At 43.8% G+C, this 19,701-nt stretch overlaps 1 protein-coding gene across 5 annotated transcripts in view; it reads left to right on the top strand.

The window, feature by feature from the left end:
- Positions 1-16,614: 16,614 nt before the first annotated feature.
- pla2g6 (phospholipase A2, group VI (cytosolic, calcium-independent)) overlaps positions 16,615-19,701 on the top strand; it is an 84,094-nt gene continuing 81,007 nt past the window's right edge. For 3 of the 5 annotated variants that reach the window (XM_087978301.1, XM_087978300.1, XM_043679772.2), the window contains exon 1: positions 16,635-16,640. The gene's annotated coding sequence lies outside the window, so the exon portion shown is untranslated. Of the gene's footprint in view, positions 16,641-16,672; positions 16,731-19,701 lie in introns of those variants that run through there. The other 2 variants (XM_043679771.2, XM_043679775.2) reach the window with 2 other exon arrangements.

Below are 19,701 nucleotides of genomic sequence, written 5' to 3'. Positions count from 1 at the left end.
CGCAAGATTAAGCATTCTTCCTCCAGGCGGTGGTGAGGGGGTGGCGGTGGAGGAGGCCCAGGATATTACTGCGGGCTGATAGCACGGGCAAATTCTTCCCAAATGTTACTGCGGGGTGATAGCACGGGCAAATTCTTCCCAAACGTTACTGCGGGGTGATGGCATAGGCAAATTCTTCCCAAATGTTACTGCGGCACAACAGCACAGGCAAATTCTTCCCAAATGTTACTGTGGGATGACAGCACAGGGAATTTCTTCCCAAATGTCACTGTGGGGCAGCAGTACAGGGAAATTCTTCCCAAATGTTACTGTGCGGGAACAGCACTGGAAAATTCCTCCCAAATGTTTCTGTGGGGCAACAGTACAGGGAAATTCCTCACAAATGTTACTGCACGGCAACAGCACAGGCAAATTCTTCTCAAACATTACTGCGTGGTGGCAGCACAGGGAATTTCTTCCCAAATGTTACTGTGGGATCACAGCACAGGGAAATTCCTCACAAATGTTTCTGTGAGGCAGCAATACAGGGGAATTCCTTCCAAATGTTACTCTGGGGCAACAGCACAGGGAAATTTCTCCCAAATATTACTGCGGGGCAACTGCACAGGCAGCTGATCCCAAGAGACTCAGAGTCATGATTTGGAGGTGTCAGTGTTGGACTGGGATGGATAAAGTTAAAAATCACACAACATCAAGTTATAGGTCAACAGATTTATTTGGAAGCACTAGCTTTTGGAGCACTGCTCCTTCATTAGATAGCTAGCCACCTGAAGAAGGAGTGATGCCTCGAAAGCTTTTACTCCGAATTAAGCCTGTTGGGCTATAACCAATCATAGAGTCATAGAGGTATACAGCACGGAAACAGACCCTTCAGTCCAACTTGTCCATGCTGACCGGATATCCTAAATAAATCTAGTCCCATTTGCCAGCGTTTGGTCCATATCCCTCTAAACTCTTCCTATTCATCAGGTTGTTTGAGATTTTGGAGAAGATGTTTAGTTCAGGTTGTGGATCAGGTTGTAAGTTTGCTCACTGAACTGGTAGATTTGTTCTCAGACATTTCGTCACCATGCTAGGTAATATCATCCGTGATGAAGCTGAAAATGTGTTGCTGGAAAAGCGCAGCAGATCAGGCAGCATCCAGGGAACAGGAGAATCGACGTTTCGGGCATAAGCCCTTCTTCAGGAATGAGAAGGGCTTATGCCCGAAACGTCGATTCTCCTGTTCCCTGGAAAAGAAGGGCTTATGCCCGAAACGTCGATTCTCCTGTTCCCTGGGATTCCTGAAGAAGGGCTTATGCCCGAAACGTCGATTCTCCTGTTCCCTGGATGCTGCCTGACCTGCTGCGCTTTTCCAGCAACACATTTTCAGCTCTGATCTCCAGCATCTGCAGTCCTCACTTTCTCCTCAAAAATATCATCCGTGAGCCTCTGGTGAAGCGTTGGTGTTCTATCTCGCTTGCTATTTACCTGTCTCGGTTAGTTGTGGTAGGTGATATCATTTCTGGCTCTGTTTTTGAGAGATTGGCAAATGGGGTCCAAATCTATATGTTTGTTAGTGAGTCCCAGTTTGGATGCCAGGTCTCTAGGAATTCCCATGTATGACTTTGTTTAGCCTGTCCCAGGATGGATATATTGTCCCAGTCAAACTGGTGCCCCTCTTCATCTGTGTTTATGGATACCAGTGATAGTTGGTCATGTCTTTTGGTGGCTAGTTGGTGCTCATGTATCTTGGTGGCTACCTTCCTGCCCGTTTGTCCAATGTAATGTTCCTATTCATACATCCATCCAGATGCCTTTTAAATGCTGTGATTGTACCATTCTCTGCCATTTCCTCTGGCATCTCATTCGATACACACACCACCCTTTGCATGAGAAAGTTACTCCTTAGGTCCCTTTTATATCTTTTTCCTCTCACCGTAAACCTATGCCCTCTAGTTTTGGACTCCCCTATCCTGGGAAAAGACCCTGGTTCTTCACCTCATCCATGCCCCTCATAATTTTATAAATCTCTATAAGGTCACCCTCAGACTCTGACCCACCAGAGAAAATAACACCTGCCTATTCAGCCTCTCCCTGTAGCTTAAACCCTCCAACTCTGGCAACATCCTTGTCAATTTATTCCAAACCCTTTCAAGTTGCACAGCAACCTTACTATAGCAGGGACAGCAGAACTGCATGCAGTATTCCAAAAGTGGCCTGACCAACGTCCCATACAGCTGCAATATGACTTCTCAACTCCTAAACTCAATGCACTGACCTATAAAGGCAAACATACCAAATGATTTCTTCACTATCCTTCCCACCTGCCACTCTACTTTCAATGAACAATGAACCTACACTCCAAAGCGTCTCTGTTCAGCAACACTCCCCAGGACCTTATCGTTAAGTGTATAAGTCCAGCATTGATTTGCCTTTCCAAAATACAGCACCTCACATTTATCGAAATTAGACTTCATCTGCAACTCCTCCCCATTGGCTCATTTGATCAAGATCCTGTTGCCCTATCTCCCTCTAAACCTTTTCTATCCATGTACCAGTCCAAGGGTCTTTTAACTGTTGTAACTGTACATGCACCTACGACTTCTCTCGGCAGTTCATTCCACATACAAACCACCCTCTAGATGAAAATTTTGCCCCTCAGATCCCTTTTATATCTTTCTCCTCTCACCTTAAATTGTACCTTTTAGTTTCCCTACCCAAGGGAAAAGACCTTTGCTATTTACCTTATCTATGCCCCTCATGAATTTATAAACTTCTATAAGGTCACCCCCTCAACCTTCCACGCTTCAGGGAAAAAAGCCCCAGACTATCCCATCTCTCCTTATGTCTCAAACCCTCCATTTGCAGTAACATCCTGGTGAATCTTTTCTGCACCCTTTCAAATTTAATAATATCCCTTGGATGGCAGAACTGTACACAGTACTCCAAAAGTGACTTACCTCGCAGAAGTTGCACAAAGCAATCTGAGCATGTGCAGTTTGCAGAATTTCCCAGCGTGTTGTCCACAGTATCTTACGGCCATACCCCCCATCCCAATCTCGATATGAGGATTTGTGGCTGACTTCACCATTTCAAAACTGCCCAAAAAGAACAAGAGATTGAATTCCTAAATTTTTTTTAGGTACGAGAAGCCATTTTATTCTGAAGTGCTCAGTCAAATGGGATGTCTTCTTAGTCTGCTGGATTTGTCCACAGAATAATTTATTTTGTTTTCCATTCTAATGAAAGTAGACATAGGACCTTCTTAACATTTTGTGAGTTTTTTTTATTGTTTATGGAAATCTAGAATCCCTAAAACATGGAAGCAGGCCACTGGGTGTATCAAGTCCACACTGACCTTCAGAAGAGCATCCCACCTGGACCCACCCCACTACTCTAGCCTTGTAACCCCACATTTCCCATGACCAATCCACCTAATCTACATATCTTTACACTGTAGGAGGAAACCAGACCGCCTTGCAGAAACCCACACAGACACAGGGAGAATGTACAAACTCCACACATACAGTCAGTGGAGGCTGGAATTAAACCCAGGTCCTTGGTGCTGTGAGGTAGTGGTGCTAAGCATTGAGCCACCATGTCACATGTACTATCAAGTTTGAAAATTGTCCATTAATTGCTTCATGTTTGCAATATTGCCATGTTTCCTGTGCCACTTTTGAAACTCCTTCCCCGAAAATTCCTGTCTTGATCCAATCCTTGAATCCCTTGTCCATGCCCTGATAGTACTGTTCATGCATTCAGCTGTTTGGCACACACAGTTGGAATGCATTCCTGAATGCTTCCTGCTCTATGGCTTCTTCACAACCTTTTAAGACCTTCCTTCTAATTTTTTGGTTCCCCACCTGCCGTTGCTTCGTTCTCTGTGATGTTATTTGTCCAGTGGAAGCAGCTACATGAAAATGTCCAAATCAAAGCAAAATACTGTGGCTGCTAGAACCCTGAAATAGAATCAGAAAATACTGTAGAGACTCTAAAATTCGGGCAGCATCCATGGAGAGAGAAATAGAATTAACGTTTTGAATCTGACATGAATCTGCATCTGAACTTTGTCACGAGTGTTCTGACATGCTGAGTTTCTGCAGCACTTTTTGTTTTTGTATATAAGTGTTGTCAGACGCTTTAAATGATATCAAAGACATTAGGTTTAGGCACGGGGGATCCTGAGAAAGGTCACATGGCTCTGGTGTCTTCTGCGCTCCAGAAAGTAAGCACTTAATTGTCCTTTTTTCAAAAATGTGCTTTATTTATTAAATCTGTAAAATATGCATTCTCATTGACCAAAAACCCAGTTGGACTCACCACATAAACGCAGTGGCTACAAGAGCAGGTCAGAGGCTGCAGCGAGTAACTCACCTCCTGACTCCCCAAAGTCTGTCCGGTATCTATAAGGCACAACTCAGGAGGGTGATGGAATACTCCCCACTTGCCTGGATGGGTGCAGCTCCAACAACACTCAAGAAGCTCGATACCATTCAGGACAAAGCACCCTTCTTGGTTGGCACCACATCCACAAGCATCCACTCCCGCTATCACTGACACTCAGTAGCAGCAGGGTGTACTGTCTACAAGAGGCACTGCAGAAATTCACTGAAGATCCTCAAACAGCACCTTCCAACAGATACATGGGAACACCATCACCTTCAAGTTCCCCTCCAAGCTACTCACTATTCTGACTTGGAAATATATCGCCGTTCCTTCACTGTCTCTGGGTCAAAATCCTGGAATTCCCTCCCTAACGGCATTGTGGGTCAACCCATAGCACATGGACTGCAGCTGTTCAAGAAGGCAGCACACCCCCACCTTCTCAAGGGCAACTAGACATGGCCAATAAATGCTGGCCCAGCCAGCGACACCTGTATCCCACAAATAAACTCTTAAAAAGTCAAGGTGCTTCGGTCAGTTTGGTCATCCACACTGCAGCCACATTCCCAGCTAAACAGTTCGCAGGAATCTTGTAACTACAGTAGCGCCTCGACATACGAACGACCCCGTTCACAAACAAATTGGTTTACGAACAGGATTATACGTAAAATTTTGCTTCAAAGTACATACGAAATTCAAGGTACAAACGAAGGGACGAACGCAAAAAGCCTGTGTGCGACCACGTGGTTTCATTGGTCTGCTTTGCTCCGCGCTTTTTGAACGCAAAAGCTCTCGGGTCCCGCATGATCTCATTCGGTTCGTCTTTGGTGCATGCGCTGTGAACAGCGTTCGTTGCTACGTCCAAACATTCTTACGCTATCCGAACAATGGGAAAAATTGATTCAGTTCGTGAACTTTTCCGTTTGCGAACCGGGTCCCTGAACGGGTTAAGTTCATAAGTCGAGGCGCTATTGCATTCATAGTTCCAGGGGCCAAGACTCCTCAAGTCTAACCCTTTGAGTCTCCATACCTGCCTCACATGTGGTCAAAACCTCCTCATCAAAAACAATTTTGAATGGCTTAATCTGATCTAAGTGTTCTGTTAACATTTCCCCTTCTCTGATGTGACTGATGTTTGCTAGTTGATTTACAAAGTCCTTTGTAAATCTCCAGTATATATTAAGCTGGGTAAAATCCACCATGGCTATGACCTTTCTGTTTGCACATACTGTCCTTATCTTTTCATTAAACATTCCTTCTTCTTTGTTTTGACCCAGCAATAAACGACAAACTTCTAGTTTGATCTTTGCTTCATTTGTTCTTTGGAGCTCTGTGGCGCAGCAGTGATGGGAATTTTATCAGATTGGCCTGCCAAAGTAATAGATTTGTTTACTGAACTAGTGGGTGAATGAATAGTCATACTAAATAAATGCTGACTGGAATGCTGTGTTATTGAGTAATAACATAATGTCGATTGACTTGTGGAAAGGGCACGTAAATGTTACATTTTCTCATTGCTAGGTGTCGTTAAGTAGGTCCCAGTGAATGAAATATTAGAGATTAAATGAGCAAACGTGTTTTAAGTTGCATGGAGGTATGGTAGCAATGTATTGTAGACAGGAGTTAAAACAACAGCTGGGGAAATTAAATGTCATTAATTAATTAAATAAACCTAAAATTAATAAGCAACTATCAGTCAAATTTACCACAAACATGAAAATCCCTTCGGAAATAATCCTTGGAGGACTTCAGTCACACTTGGCTTGGCTGTCCCACATTTCACTCTGTACTCACAGTAACGTACTTGACACTGATGAAGGGTTTCTGAAGAAATCATGTTGGAATGGAAATGCTGACTCTGTTTCTCTCTTACTGAGGCTCTCCAGCACTTTCTATTTTCATTTCAGATTTCCAATATCCTCTGTATTTTGATTTTACCTCAGTTGACTCTGCGCGGCCTTCTGCAGTGGAGTTGTAAGCCGCTGTGAGAAACAGAGCTCACGTATCAATAAACTTCAGTCTGAGTCAAATTCTGAAACAGCGAATTTTATTGAAATGTTCTTGCAAGACGGGTGGCTAATGAGTAGGCACACTGATCCAAAAATTACTCCACAATTTATACAGTTTAATTGAGTCTCTCTCGGTAATTCCCCGTTTACTTCATTGGCCTAGCATCTTACGTGTCAAACCTATCACTATTCCTCGTTGTGTTCTGCCCCTGCCTAGCTGCCCTCCGCCCTTGTTTACTTCTCCCACTACTTTAAGCCTGGAGACCCTTACTCTTGTTTGTTTAATCCCTTATTTGCAGCTAACTTGGCTCCCTCTGGGGTCCCTACATAGAGGCAATATGCCGAGCTAGAATAACTCTATGTTCTTTCCCTCCTTATCTATTTGTCTGAAACATATTCCATTGTTTGCATGCACGTTTTAGCTAACTCAGCTATTTGCTGAAACAATTATACAATTGTGTAAGTTAGTTCATTACCTTGCAGAAGCAATTATGTATTCCCTTCATATAGTTTCATCTTTGTACGCACGTTTTAGCTAACTCAGCTCTTGGCTGAAGCAATTATACAATGGTGTAGGTTAGTTCATCACCTTGCAGAAGTAATTATGGCTGCAGAAGCAACACTACTTTACCTATATCCCACACCGCTCAGCTGTTGACTTAAAGATAGACTGTGCGAGAAGATTTATGCAATTTGTAATTCTCAAATAAACTTACTTTTGGAATACTGCATGCAATTCTGGTCTCCCTCCTATAGGAAGGATGCTGTGAAACTTGAAAGGGTTCAGAAAAGATTTATAAGGATGTTGCCTCTGTTGCACGATTTGAGCTAAAGGGAGAGGCTGTATAGGCTGGGGCTGTTCTCCCTGGAGTGTCGGAGGTTGAGGGGTTATCAAATCTATTTTATCAGTTCTATGATGATTATTAAAATCATGAAGGGCGTGGATAGGGTGAATAGCCAAAATCTTTTCCCGGGAGTGAGGGAGTCCAGCGTTAGAGGGCATAGGTTTAGGGTGAGAGGGGAAAGATTTAAGAGGGACCTCAGAGGCGACATTTTCACGCAGAGGGTGGTGCGTGTATGGAATGAGCTGCTGGAGGCTGGTACAATTACAATATTTAAAAGGCATCTGGATGGGTATATGAATAGGAAAGGTTTAGAGGGATACGGGCCAAATACTGACAAATGGGAATAGATCAACTTTGGATATCTGGTTGCCATGGACAAGTTGGACCAAAATATCTGTTTCCATGCTGTCCATCTCCATGACTCTATGACTCTATGATTCACAGAATGACAATTATTATGACAAGGTGAAGTCCATTCAGTCCATCATATTTGCACCCAGCTCTCTGAATGTGAGTCTCACCTTCCATCTCTCCCTAACCCTAAGTATTATTGATTTTTAGATAACAACTGAACTCCCTTTCAAAAGCTTTAATTGAACCTGCCTCACCCACACTCTCAGATGGTGCATTTGGAAACCTTAATCACTCACTGTGTGAAAATGTATTTCCCTTATCTTCGTGCTTCTTTTGTCAATTGTTTTAAATCTGTGCCCTCTCATTCCAAGAACCTTTCATGAGTGGGAACAATTTCTCTCTTATCAGCACTGTATAGACCTGTCATAATTTTGAATGCATTTATCAAATTTCTGCTTCGTCTTCTCCAGGGAAAACAGTCCAAACTTCTCCAATCAATCTTTGTAACTGAGGTTCCTCATCCCTGGAACCAATCTAATGAATCTTTACTACTTTCTTTCTGATGCTGTCAAATCTGTGGTGCACAGAACTGAACACAGTACTCCAACTGTAGCTGAAATACGTCCTTATACATGTTTGAGATAACATGTAGTCGATTCCCTATTAATAAATTCTAGAATACAGAAAAGGGTGTTGCCTGGTGTCGGGAATTTTAGATCTGAAGAAAGGTTGGATAGATTGGTTTGTTTTCAATGAAATGCAGGAGGTTGAGGGAAGACCTGATAGAAGTTTATAAGCTTGTGAATGGCAGGGATAGAGTGGAAAATATGTTTTTTTTCCCCCAGGTTGGAGGGGTCAATTACTCGGGACACAGGTTCAAGGTGTGTGTGTGTGTGTGTGTTGGGGTGGGGGGGGGGGGGGAGCGATAAGTGGGGTAGAGGGGGCAGTTTAAAAGAGATGTGAGAGACAAGGGTGGTGAGTGCCTGGAACACGCTGCCAGAGGAGATGGTGGAAACAGACTCAATAGCAGCATTCAAGAAGCATCTGGATGAATACATGAATGGGAAGGGAATAGAGGGATACAGATCCTGCAAGTAAAGACAGTGTTAGTATGGAAGGGCAAAATGTGTCACGCAGGCTTGGAGGGCCGAAGGATTGAATTGTTCTTTGGTTGTGTTCTACTCCATGTTTGATTAGCTGTGTTCTCAACCTGTCCTGCAACCTTCAATTCCTTAGGCACAAATACATCTGCTGCTGCACCTCATTTAGAATTGCACTGTTAATTTTGTATTGTCTCTCCTTGTTCACTTTACCAAAATGAATCTCTTCACCTTTCTCCACATTGAACTTCATCTCCCACCTGTCCCTCCATTCCACTAACTTGTCTGTATCCTCCTGAAGTTCTATTCTATTATCCTCACAGTTCATGATGCTTCCAAATTGCATATAATACACAATCTTTGAAATTGTGCCATGTCCATTAAAGTCTTAATCATTAATATATATCGGGACGAGCAAGCGACACGACACTCCATCCAGTTCACAAAATATCCATTGACCACAATTCTCTCTTGCCTGTCTTGAAGTGAATTTCTTATCCATGTTACTACTGTCTCTCTTATTCTCTGAGCTATAACTTTGCTCACATTTCTGTTGTGTGATATTGTATCAAATTCCTTTTGGATGGCCATGGTACACCACATCAGCAATGTTGTCCTTTTCATTACCTCTTCAAAAAGGACCAGACAAGTTAGTTAAACGTAATTTTCACTTAAGAAATCTGTGCTGGCTTACTTAATTAACCAGCATTTACACATAAAGCTTTTATATTTTTCCTAAAATTATTATTTCTAGCATTTCTTCCCCTATCCAAAGTTAAACGGACTGGCTTTTAGTTGCTGGATGTATCCTTACACCCATTTTTTGAACACGTGCAAAGCATTCACAGCTTTCTCGTCTTCTGGCACCACCCTCCAGATGAAGGAAAATTGAAAAATGATAACCATTCCTCAACTTATACTCTCACTTCTTTCAATACCTTTGGGTGTATCTATACTGGCTGTGGTGCCCTATCACCTTAAATACAGGTTTACACCTTGATTCTATGTAGACTTTGCCATTTTATTATAGTTCCCTAAATCGTTAAACTCCTTGTTCAGGTAGGATGAGCTGGCTCCCCTTCCTTATTTACCCATCCAAAAAGAGTTGTAAAGGACACAACAAGGTCATTTTTCCCTAGTGTGCACTTTTATTCAGATCCAAGTGGACTTATGGGAGAAAGTGAGGACTGCAGGTGCTGGAGATCAGAGTTGAGAATGTGATGCTGGAAAAGCACAGCAGGTCAGGCAGCATCCGAGGAGCAGGAGAATTGAAGTTTCGGGCATAAGCCCTTCATCAGGAATCCTGACGGAGGGCTTATGCCTGAAATGTCGATCCTCCTGCTCCTGAGATGCTGCCTGACCTGCTGTGCTTTTCCAGCACCACACTCTCGCCAAATTAATTTATGTTTTAAAAGGAGCTAATTTAATCAGGCTTTTTTGTGTTTGAAATGAGTGAATTTATTAATTACTAAACATGATAAGAATTAGTAATGCAGCACACATCTGTAGAGATTAGATTAATTTATCGTCACATGTGTCTTGTTACAAAAATACAGTAAAAAGTGTTGTCATAACCCTCAGGTGCCATCTTAAAACACTGAAAAATAAACCAGAACATAGAATGTAAAGGCAGAGAAATAAAGAAATAAGAGACCCATCCAAAAATATAAAATGTCAAAAAAGATAATGTATGGATCTTATTTCTATGTGTGTATTATGAAGAGGAAAGCATGTGTGTTCACTTTAAAATAGAAAGTGTTTTCTGAATTGTGAAGTAAATTTAAAGTGCAGCCCAAATGGAAAGGCTGGGAAGACGCGTTGTTCCAAAAAATAGAATTGGTTGTTAAATGGATACCTGAGTTTTGGTTGTTGTTTTGACAACAATTCGAATTTAACCAATTAGTTTAAATTATGCCCAGGATACCAGAAGCCAAGGGAATATGAATTTTATTGTTTCAACACCTGGAAACCAATCAATTTATAAGAATTTAATGTGTCATGGGCATGTGTATAAACCCAGTATTTTTGAAAATTAGAGGGAGATCAACTGCCATCGAAGAGTGAGCAACTGCTGTAGAGTCAGAGAACAAAGTACCCATCTAACATTTTGCTGTCAAAGAAATTGGGAAATACTCTCTGTCAAAAGGTACTTTTTTCATGTAAAACATACACGCAGTGAAAAAGAAAGAAGACGACCCAGGGAGATCATCAGCTGGAAGAGTGAAGACATTGGGGAAGACAGAGACCATGTGGTCTTGAGATTAAGTTAATGTAATGTTTAATAAGTGTGTTATTGGAACAGCATTTTTTAAAATTTAGAGTTGGGGGTCAGATAGTAAGTAGTAAAGAGAAGGGGGGTTGGATTTGTGAATAGTTTTTTTGTTGTTTAATGTTCACTATTGGAGTTAGGAAAAATAAATTACCATTCTTTTCTTTCAATTGTGGAATTTAGGAGTTCTGTGTCATTCACATTTGAGGCGAGGCGAGCTTTTATAGGTGTTTGGTTTTAATTAACAGAGGGATTCGACAACTGCCTCATAATATAAAGAGCTGAGTTCTAAAGGTGAGGTGAGAGTGACAGCCTTTGACATCAAGGCCACATTTGACTGAGTATGGCACGAAGGATCCCTGGGAAAACTGGCATCAATGGGTATCAGGGGACAAAGACTCCGCTGGTTACAGTCATACCTGACACAAAGGAAGATGATTGTGGTTGTGGAGGGTCAGTCATCTCAGCTCCAGGACATCTCTGCATGAGTTCCTAGGGTAGTGTCCTAGGGCCAACAATCTTCAGCTGCTTCATCAATGACCTTCCCTCTGTCATAAGGTCAGAAGTGGGGATGTCCACCAATGATTGTTCAGCACCATTCGTGACTCCTCAGATACTGAAGCAGTCTGTGCTCAAGTGCGACAAGATCTAGACAATATCCAGACTTGGGCCAACAAGTGGCAAGTAACATTTGCGCCACACAAATGCCAGACAATGACCATCCCCAATAAGAGACACTCTAACCACCACCCCTTGACATTCAACGGTATTACTATCACTGAATCCCCCTCTGTCAACACCCTTGGGGATACCATTGACTAGAAACTCAACAGGATTCACCACATAAATACAGTGGCTACAACAGCATGTCAGAGACTCGGGATACTGCGGTGAGTAACACACTTCCTGACACCCCAAAGTCTATCCACCATCTACAAGACACAAGTCAAGAGTGTGATGGAATACTCCCCATTGTCTGAATGGGAACAGTTCCAACAACACTCAAGAAGCTTGACACCATCCAGGACAAAGCAACCCGCTTGATTGGCACCATATCTACAAACATTCAAGCACTCCACCACCGGCACTCAGTAGCAGCAGTGTGTTCTATCTTCAAGATGCACAGCAGAAATTCACCAAAGATCCTTAGACAGCAGCTTCCAAACCCACAACCACTTCCATCTAGAAGGGCAACGGCGGCAAGTACTTGGAACACCACCTGCAAGTTCCCCTCCAACCAACTCACTGGCCTGACTGGAAATATACCGCCATTCCTTCACAGATGTTGGGTCAAAATCCTGGAATTCTCTCCCGACCGGCACTGTGGGTCAACCCACAGCAAATGGACTGCAGCAATTCAAGAAGGCAGCTCACCACCACCTTTTCAAGGGCAAACAGAGATGGGCTATCAATGCTGGCCAGCCAGTGACACTCAAGTCCCAATGAAATGAATTTAAAAAAAGCTTATGTATGATATATAGCTCAGTCTCTGAATTATTCATGAAGAGCAGATAGTTAAATAACTTGCAGCCAATGAGGGGGAGTTTACTGGTAGCTTTGATGTTATGGTGGTGTAGTCAATTTCAAGGTTGTTAGTTTTGCAGATTGGGGTTGAGACTCTGTTGATCTGTTTTATTTCATCTTTGACCATAATCCAGCATTCAGGGTAAAAGGGATTTCTTTTCGGGTCCTGTTTTCTCTTGTCTGGCTTACTAGCTAGCTTGCACATAAAAGTGAGAGAATCCATTTACCTGCAACACTGGGGTGACTGAAATTAGATGTTCAACTGTGATCTTCATAGCTTGCTAACACTCAAATCCAGGACAGTACAGAGAAGTACCCTAGCCTCCTGGCATGCATGAGAGCATTCAGTTCCACTAACACACTCCGGTAGAGTTGAAACTGGTTTTGTAACTCCTGACCTTGTGTCTTCTTTAAGGGAAAATACACAAAATGTGTCTGGAATTTGGGACACAACTTGCAGTGAGTGGATTGCTGTTGAGTAGTGGATTGTCAACCTATTGTTATCTTTGTAGTCACAAGAAATCACAGTCCAGTATGTTTTGATTTTCCTCTTTATCTGAAGGATTGTTATTTCAAGTTCCCTTTACATTTTTAGGTGTGACTTTCCATGGATCTCTCTCTCCAGACAGTTACTTAATTTAAATCTGCACTCTTTTATGTTTGTATCAGCCCTCTTTTTAAAAATGTTAAGGAATTACAAGGTAAACTTGTTCATGGTACTTGAAGGTTCTGACCCACAGTCATGTTGACAGATAGTCTATCCAATATCTCCATTTTAAATCATTCTAGCACCTGAATTACTTTCTCTTTCACCATTGTCAGGGCAGCATCTTCTTCCTTGTTAGAAATGTAGTGTTCAGAGATGTGTAGGTTAGGTGCATTAGTCAGGGGTAAATGTAGAGTAATAGAGTAGCGGAATGGGTCTGGGTGGGATGTTCTTCAGAAGGACTTGTTAGGCCTAATGGCCTATTTCCACACTGCAGGGATTCTATGACAGGTGCAATATCTTTATTTAATACCTCAGGTAAACATCTGCATCCATGTGTAAATCCCTTTTTAATTTCTAATCACTCCTATTCCTCCTTTAACCAATCTAGCAGCAGTTGCTGCTTTGGCTGAGGCCGGACCCCAGCATGGGCTCCCTCATGTGCGCTTGGGTGGTCTGTTCTCTCGTTGATCCTTAAAACTTACCTTGGAGCAGTGGAGACATGGTTGGTACAGCTGAGGGCCAGACCGGAGTGGGCTGGAAGGGCAAGTGGGAGCAGGATGGCAAGTGTGCACAGAGCGGAGCAGTCTCCAGGCCCAAGCTGAGTTGGATGACCAGCGGGAGTGGGACAGTCAGCAGGCTGGAGGCCTGAGCAGAGGGCTGGAGGATGGACTAGAGGGTGATGGCCTGTGTGTCTGGAACAGTGCGGTTGTTGGGACTGGGGACTGATGTGGGCAGTCAGCGGCTTGCAGGCCTAGTCAGACCACATGTGGGAGCCCCCATGTTGATGTACTGCAGGCCCTTTACAGAGAGACTGTAATGCTTATCTTCTTAACTTTAATTGTCATTTTTCTAACTTATACTATGAATGAGTGTAAGATAATGTCACTTTTTTTTCCTTATTTCTCGATTTTGTGTCTAAGACTTTTACCTAGGTACTTTGTACCTAAGATAGTGGTGTGTCGGGTGACATTGTAAACTTTTCTCTGTACTCATATACGCGTGACAATAAGCCTAATTCTTGTTGTGGTTCTGTTCGCCGAGCTGGGAATTTGTGTTGCAGACGTTTCGTCCCCTGTCTAGGTGACATCCTCAGTGCTTGGGAGCCTCCTGTGAAGCGCTTCTGTGATCTTTCCTTCGGCATTTGTAGTGGTTTGAATTTGCCATTTCTGGTTGTCAGTTCCAGCTGTCCGCTGCAGTGGTCGGTATATTGGGTCGCAAGTGCGACCACTAGGACTCATAACAGCACACAAACCAACAGCCACTCTCAGACAACAACTCACCAGAACGTAGGACCCGATACCCAGCATGAGAAAAACTAACGTAGTGTACAAAATCCCATTCAAGGACTGCACAAAACACTACATAGGACAAATAGGAAGACAGCTAACGATCCGCATCCATGAACACCAGCTAGCCACGAAACGACATGACCAGCTATCCTTAGTAGCCACACACGCAGATGACAAGCAACATGAGTTCGACTGGGACAACACTACTATTAGAGGACAAGCCAAACAGAGAACAGCCAGGGAATTCCTAGAGGCATGGCACTCATCCACAGATTCAATCAATAAGCACATCGACCTGGACCCAATATACCGACCACTGCAGCGGACAGCTGGAACTGACAACCGGAAGCGGCAGATTCAAACCACTAAAATGCCGGAAGAAAGATCACAGAAGTGCTTCACAGGAGGCTCCCAAGCACTGAGGATGTCACCTAAACAAGGGACGAAACATCTGCAAAACAAATTCCCAGCTCGGCGAACAGAGCCACAACTACAAGCACCCGAGCTACAAATCTTCTCACAAACTTTGAAGCCTAATTCTATTTATTCTTGATGTTGGCTGCCAGTCTCTTTTCACAGCTCCACTTGGCTCATTTGACATTTTGCCTCTCTTCTGTGATGGAAGTCTACATTGACTAAGATTCCTTTACATTTGAGCAGACAAGGCTGAGGAGAAACCTCTGAGGAGAAAGTGAGGTCTGCAGATGCTGGAGATCAGAGCTGAAAATGTGTTGCTGGAGAATCGCAGCAGGTCAGGTAGCATCCAGGGAACAGGAGAATCGACGTTTCGGGCTTATGCCCGAAACGTCGATTCTCCTGTTCCCTGGATGCTGCCTGACCTGCTGCGCTTCTCCAGCAACACATTTTCAGCTGAGGAGAAACCTCACTGAGTTGTACAATATTATGAGATGGAGGTGCCAGTGTTGCATACTTCCAAATAAACCTGTCGGATAATAACCTGGTGTTGTGTGATTTTTAAAATTATGAGGGCCCAATTATTTTTGTGGGCGGCACGGTGGCACAGTGGTTAGCACTGCTGCCTCACAGCGCCAGAGACCCGGGTTCAATTCCCGCCTCAGGCGACTGACTGTGTGGAGTTTGCACATTCTCCCCGTGTCTGCGTGGGTTTCCTCTGGGTGCTCCGGTTTCCTCCCACAGTTCAAAGATGTGCACGTCAGGTGAATTGACCATGTTAAATTGCCCATAGTGTTAGGTAAGGGGTAAATGTAGGGGTATGGGTGGGTTGCGCTTCGGCGGGTCGGTGTGGACTTGTTGGGCCGAAGGGCCTGTTTCCACACTGTAAGTAATCTAATCTAATCTATTAATAAATGATGGTCAATAAATGGTGCTCATTTAATGAGTCGGTTCAGGGACAAAGGGCTGAAGGACCACCTTCTGTACTGCAACACTTCTGTAATATCTTTCTTTGCTGACGTGTTCCTCTTCGGTTGCATTGTGAAGATTGTGAAGATTGCATGTGGATTCAATCCTCAAATGTTACTTTTTCTTTCCCTTTGCAACCGGCCATTATCAAAGATGGCAGCCAACGCCGCATGTCATCTTGTGCGCTCGCAGGGCCTGGAAGAAAAATGGCGCTGGACGGATTTCCGGTAGGTGGCAAGCTGTGACAGTCTGAAGCAGTGCGAAGGTCCCCTCCCCAGCTCGCCATGCCATTAGTCCCCGCGGTCCGCGGCATTATTGGAGGTAGCGACTGTCAATCCGATCCCTAAGGCAGGTTCCGCTCGCTGATTGGAGGCAAGGGCTGTCGATCAGGGCAGATGGGCAGAACTCGCTCAAGGATTGGGGATCACAGCTATCATTCATGCCAGGTAGGCCTGACCTGCTTGCTGATTCGAGATCCCCATTGGCAATCATGTCGGATGGGGAGCACCCACGTGATGATTGGAGATGCACACTATCAATCATGACTTGTGGGTAGTTACCGCTCGCTGATTGGTTAATCCCTCTATCAATCACGCCAGGTCGGCCGGATCCTGCAATTGATTTGATAGTGCGGCTGTCAATCCTAAACGATGGGCAAGGCCCGCCAGCTGACTGGATCACCCCGATGCCAATCAATAGTAGGTGGGTGGAGCCCGATAACCGATTGGAGATTGCCGCTGTCCATCAGGCCAGGGCGTGCCGGTTGAGGGGATCGAGAGGCGAATTGAAGGTAAATGTTTCAGGAATGTTCTGAGGGAGGAATTCGGGAGCATGGGCGTGGGATAGGCCTCACCTCATTAAATTAAAATATAATAGCTTGGTAAGTAAAGGAGAGCACCATGAATGGGGGCCTTGTTGTTATCTGAACCCCTGGTAAATGCAGTAGGTGCCACAAGATCTTTCAATTAATTTTAAGTCAATTTGTATCTTAAAAACAAACTGTTTACAAAACCCAGTTAGGATTCATTTAGTAAAACATGATTCTTTCCTGTGATGTGGGTATGAGTGGTATTTATTACCCATGCCTGACTGCTCCAAGGGCAATTTATGATGTTCATCTAATGAGCTGGTGCAGGGCTTGATGGGCTGAATAGCCTCCTTTGGCACCGTAACACTTATGTAAATTTTTTTAAGGGGGTGGCAGGTGGTTTTTGAGATTAGATTCCCTCCGGTGTGGAAACAGGCCCTTCAGCACAACCAGTCCACACCGACCCTCTGAAGAGCAACCCACCCAGACCCACTTCCCTCTGACTAATGTCACCTAACACTGTGGGCACTTCAACATGGCCAATTCACCAAACCTACACATCTTTGGACTGTGGGAGGAAACCGGAGCACCCGGAGGAAACCCACACAAACACAGGGAGAACGTGCAAACTCCACACGGACAGTTGCCCGAGGCCAGAATTGAACCTGGGACCTTGGTGCTGTGAGGCAGCAGTGCTAACCACTGAGCCACCGTGCTGCCCTAATTAAGATTCAAAAATGTTGCTGTGGGTTTGGAGTCACATGCAGGCCAGGCTGGGTAAGATTGGCAGGTTCCCTTGCTTAGGCAAAAGTGAGGACTGCAGATGCTGGAGATCAGTGTCAAGATTAGAGTGGTGCTGGAAAAGCACAGCAGGTCAGGCAGCATCCGAGGAGCAGGAGAATCGACATTTCGGGCAAAAGCCTATCAGGAATTTCCTGATGAAGGGCTTCTGCCTGAAACGTCGACTTTTCTGCTCCTTGGTGATGCTGCCTGACCAGCCGTGCTTTTCCAGCACTTCTCTAATCTTGACCCCAGATTTCCTTCTTTGTCGAGAGTGTGGTGCTAGAAAAGCACAGCTGGTCAGGCAGCATCTGAAGAACAGGAAAATCGATGTTTCAGGCATAAGCCCTTCATCAGGAACGATTTCCTTCCTTGAAGGACATCGGTGAAATAATTTTGTTTTTTCTTATGACAATCGACAATGATTACAATTAAAAACCGAATAACTGCAGGTGCTGGAAATCAGAAACAAAAATGAAAATTGCAGGAAACGCTCAGTAGGTCTGGCAGCATCTGTGGAGAGAAATCAGAGTTAACGTTTCAGGTCCGGTGACCCTTCCTCAGAAGAGCTTTTAATTCCAGTTTAAATTGAATTCAAATTTTACCATCTCCCATGTTTGGGATTCAAAGACATGCTCCCAGAAGGTTGGTCTGGGTCTCTGGATTGTTAGTGCAGTGACATTATCACTACACCGTCCCCTCCTCTCGTAAAATACGGAAATGATGTGGAGGTGCTGGTGTTGGGTCGGGGTGGACAAAGTTAGAAGTCATAGGAATCCAAGTTATAATCCAACAGGTTTATTTGAAATCAAAACCTTTTGGAGCAAAAGCTTTTGATTTCAAATAAACCTGTTGGACTACAACCTGGTGTTGCGTGACTTCTGACAAAATAAGGAAAGGAATAAAAGGTTAGCACTTCAGGAGAGAAACTAGAGTTCAAAATGTTTTGAGTCCTATCAAACTTTGTGGTGAAATATTTTGTGGATGTAGATATTTTGTTAAGACATGTCTCTGGAGTAGTTAGGTACTTGAACCTGGTCCTTCCTGGCTCAGAGGGAAAAACACTACCACTACACCACAAGAACTCTTCCACCATGATTTTATGCTTTTGTGCTGTGGAAAGTTAAGTCAGGTAGAATGGAAATGAATGGCAGGAGTTAGGGAGTGGCTGCGATTCAACGTCAAAGATATTGTGGATGGAAATGTCAAAGGGTGTGATTAATGCTTGCAATAAAACAAAATATTGGCTCAGTCTAAGTGTTAAGCCTGAATAAAAGAGGGCTTGGTTTAAAAGGGAAAAGAAAACCCACAAAATGGTGATACAAACCAATGCTCGGCAAAAACAAAATTACTGGACGTAGTGTGGAGTTGTTGAACTCAATCTTGAGTCTAGATGGCTGTCAAATGCCTAATCAGAAGATAAGCCTCTAGCTTAATTGCACTGGGGAAAGCTACAGCAGGTTATGGACAGAGATGTTTTCTTGAGAGCAAGGTGGTGAATTAAAATGGCAAGTGCGGAAGATGGGGGTCATGCTTACGAGGCTAAGTGTTTAGCAAGGTAGTCATCCAGTCTGCGTCAGTCATAGGCAATAGACAATAGGTGCAGGAGTAGGCCATTCTGCCCTTCGAGCCTGCACCACCATTCAATAGGCTGATTGAGTTGTATTACAATGGCTTGTGGGTCACATTGGGCAGGGAATTTTCCTCTTGTTGCTTTCACTCTCAGTCCAGACACTTGCGTGCAAGCATTTCAGATGACACTTCCTCTCTGCCTCCCCTTGTATAATACTCCGGGAGTGCTGCAACATTGGAGGTGCTGTGTTTTGGACAGAGCGTTAAAACCAAGGCTATGTGTGTCATCTTGGGTGGGTGTAAAAAATCGTGTGGCTGCTATTTTAGAGATGAGTTACCTTGGTGACCGAACCACTGTTTATCTTTAGTAATTTTCTGGTTGTCATCACATTGCAGTTTGCAAGACCTTGCTTTATGCAGGTTTATTGCTGTGTTTCCCTACCTATGCAGTGATTATTTTTCAGAATTGCTTCATTCACTTTAAAGCACTTTGGGGTGTTCTGAAGGTGTGAAAGTTAATGTTGAAATATTTTTAAAATATTTATTCACAGAATATTATCGTTAATGGCTAGGCTAGCATTTATTGCCAATCCCAGTTGTCTTTGAGAAGCTGGTGGTGAAGGAAAGTTAGTACAAATTAGTCAGGATCCTGTGTGATCTGGAGGGGAGTTTGCAACTTGTGGTGTTTTCA

This window comes from Chiloscyllium plagiosum, unplaced genomic scaffold, assembly GCF_037043375.1.
Source record: "Chiloscyllium plagiosum isolate Xiang-an unplaced genomic scaffold, Cpla_swu_hap1 HiC_scaffold_33, whole genome shotgun sequence".
Taxonomy (NCBI): domain Eukaryota; kingdom Metazoa; phylum Chordata; class Chondrichthyes; order Orectolobiformes; family Hemiscylliidae; genus Chiloscyllium; species Chiloscyllium plagiosum.
Note: the sequence above shows the minus strand (reverse complement) of the source record. Positions and strands in the feature narration are given on the sequence as shown.